Source organism: Otolemur garnettii, unplaced genomic scaffold (genome assembly GCF_000181295.1).
Source record: "Otolemur garnettii isolate 467f Iridium unplaced genomic scaffold, OtoGar3 scaffold00028, whole genome shotgun sequence".
NCBI lineage: Eukaryota > Metazoa > Chordata > Mammalia > Primates > Galagidae > Otolemur > Otolemur garnettii.
Genome location: NW_003852423.1, coordinates 6,074,209 through 6,077,687, shown reverse-complemented (window position 1 = coordinate 6,077,687; position 3,479 = coordinate 6,074,209).

Below are 3,479 nucleotides of genomic sequence, written 5' to 3'. Positions count from 1 at the left end.
AGAGTTGTTATAGCTCCAGAAAGTTCATTCAAATTCAAAAAAGGGCAAAGGAGGGCCCCTAAGAGCAGCTGTTGCTTTTATCAAGAAAGAGTTTTCTGGCTTGGCGCCTGTGGCTCAAGTGGCTAGGGCGCCAGCCACATACACCTAAGGTGGTGGGTTCGAATCCAGCCCGGGCCCGCCAAACAACAATGATGGCTGCAACCAAAACATAGCCAGGCGTTGTGGCGGGCGTCTGTGGTCCCAGCTACTTGGGAGGCAGAGGCAGGAGACTCGCTTGAGCCCAGGAGTTGGAGGTTGCTGTGAGCTGTCATGCCATGGCATTCTACCCAGGGGGACAGCTTGAGGCTCTGTCTCAAAAAAGAAAGAGTTTTCTGGCCAGGTGCTGTCTCATGCCTGTAATCCCAGTACCTTGGGAGGCTAAAAGAGGTAGGAGAGATTGGTTGAACCCAGGAATTCCAGGATGCAGCAAGCTATGATCACCGCTACAGCTCCAGCTGTGTGACAGAGTAAGCCCCTAGCTCTTAAAAAAAATTCCTAGAAACACCTCTGCAAAAGATTTTCACTTACACATCATTCACTAGAACTGTGTGACAGGACTAACCCTAGGTATAAAGAAGTCTGGGAAAACAAACAGTACTTATGTTTCTGGGCTCTATGACGGAGTTGTCAAGGAGAGGGTTAGAAATATATGATGAGATCCAGCAATCCCACTACTGGATATTTACCACCACCACCCCCAAAAAATCATTCTATGAAAAAGACACTTGCATTCGAATGTTTATAGCAGCACAATTCACAATCACAAAGATGTGGAAACAACCCAAGTGCCTATCAATTCATAAGTGGATTTATACAAAGTAGTATATGTATACCATGGTGTATTATGCAGCCATAAAAAAAATTGGTGAACTAATATCTTTTGTAATTAACTGGATGGAACTGGAGACCATCCTTCTAAGTGAAGTATCAGAAATAAATGGAAATAAGTGATCAACATGCATGCATACATATGGTAGTAAAATTCAATGGAAATCAAGCAGATGGAAGAGGAAAGGGGGAAAAAGGGACAGGTAAGTTCACTCACAGGCATAATGCACACTATCTGGGGGACAGACACAACTGTAACTTTGACTCAAACTGCGCAAAAGTAATGCATGTAACAAAAACAACTGTACCCCTGTAACATTCTGAAATAAAAAAAAATTTTTTTGAGACAGTCTTACTATGTCACCCTCGGTAGAGTGCCGTGGCGTCACAACTCACAGCAACCTCAAACTCTTGGGCTGAAGCTATTCTCTTGCCTTAGCCTCCCAAGTAGCTGGGACTATAGGCACCTGCCATAACGCCCAGCTATTTTTTGTTGCTGTTGTCCTTGTTTAGCTAGCCCAGGTCAGGTTTGAACCTGCCACCTTCTGTGTATATGGCTAGGGCTAGTGCCATAACCACTGTACTATAGGCACCGAGCCAAAAAATAAAAATTTTTTTTTAAAGAAAGAAATGTATGTTGGGTTAAAAGTGTATGTTTCGTTAGCCAGTACACAGAGTCTACCACAGCTCACTGTTGAACTGCTTAATATCCATGCATATCCTTCTTCCTACGCAGGTATTTTACATTGAATACACTCATAAGGCCCTCAAGTAAGACAACCCCAAAATCTCAGCCAGCTATTGCATCCAGGTTGATGTCTGGAGTCTCTGCAGTCTCATCTATCTGACAGTCTTAATTCTGACTAGTCCAGTTCATAATGACTTAATGGCTCAGCAGTTAATAGCTTACAAGACAAGAAAGGTATCTCTTCAGCATGTATCTCTAACAGATAAAACCTTTTTTGAAAATCCAAAATGCCATTATCACACCTAACAAAACAATAGTTCCTTGATATCATCTAATACCCAGTCTTTATTAAAATTTCCCTGACTTTGTTCCTTTTTTCTCACCCTCCCCTCTAATTTTGTTCTAATTAAAATTCAAACAAGGTCCATATTATATTTGATTTATACGTGCTTAATAGATAACAAGTCTTTTGTAATTTTAAACACTTCCTTTTCTCCCACCCCAATTTTTTTGCCATTTATTTTTTGAAGAAACTGGGTTGTTTTTCCTGTAGAATTGTTTCTGAATTTGGCTGTGTGCAGAAAGGAGTCACTTAACTACATTTTTTAGCCCCTGTATTTTCTGTAAATTGGCACATGAATCTTGAGAGTTGGGTAGGTATTAAATTCAGGAGCAGTTCTTTTCACAAGAGTACTTTATTGATGGTGCTGTGTCCTAAATTCATGGGTAGAAGTTGAGGGAACAGTCCAGGTGAGGGTAAAAGTTGTGGGAACAGCCCAGGTAAATTTGGTCTGCTCTTCACTTCATAAGGTGATACTGTGTACTTAAAGGAACCAGTTTATTCGCCAGCCTTCCAATCACCCACCCCCGCACAGCGCCAACTCCATTTTCTCTGCAATCCTCTGTGGATGAAGGGGAGGTCATGGATATACCTCATTTGCTTTTGCTCTGGGCCCTTTAGGGGTCCCAGCTTAAGGTAGAGAAAGTCTCCTATTAGACTCCCTACCCTGGGCAGGCTGTGGTCTTTGACCTCAGACCACTTCACTGTACTACGCCATCAAAACTGAAGTTCAAGGTTCCCCCCACCCTGACAGCTGACAGGCAAAGGCTGTTTTAGTACGCTGCTCTCCTCTCTAGATTCTCAGTTGGGGGTGGGGAGTGTTTAGATTTGCACTAGGATTGGCTATGTGATATTAAGTACATGTAACATTAGAATTTATTGTTTATTTTCTTAGATGTTATAATGGAATTGTGCATAAGTAGGAAAATATTCTAATTTTCAGGAGATGCTTGCTGAAATATTTAGGAGTCAGGTGTCATGATGTCAATTTACGTTCAAATGATTTAACCATTGTGGAATCTATTAAACAGGCATACAGTTGTTTATTGTATTATACTTTAGACTTTTCCATTTGAAATTTGACATAATATGGGCCAGGTAAATAATGTTAACACAGTAATTCCTTATACCTTGAAAATGCTGATGCTTTTAAGAAGATTCCTGTTGTTAATTTCAGCCAACATTTTGTTGTTAAGGAAGCTGGATAGAAATGTCTAAATAGGTGGCACCTGTAGCTCTGTGGTTACAGTGTCGGCCACATTCACCCAGGCTAGTGGGTTCAAATCTGGCCCAGGCCTGCTAAACAACAATGACAACTGCAACAAAAAAATAGCCGGGCATAGTGGTGGGTGCCTGTAGTCCCAGCTACTTGGGAGGCTGAGGCAACAGAATAGCTTCAGCCCAAGAGTTTGAGGTTGCTTTGAGCTGTAACGTCACAGCACTCTCCTGAGAGCCACATAGTGAGATTCTGCCTCAAAAAAAAAAGAAAAAAGAACAAAGAAATGCCTAAATAACCTGCCAGTATTACTGGAAATAGAACTTTCTTTTATTTTCCTTTAGCTTTTCTGGTTTTTTTTTTTTTTT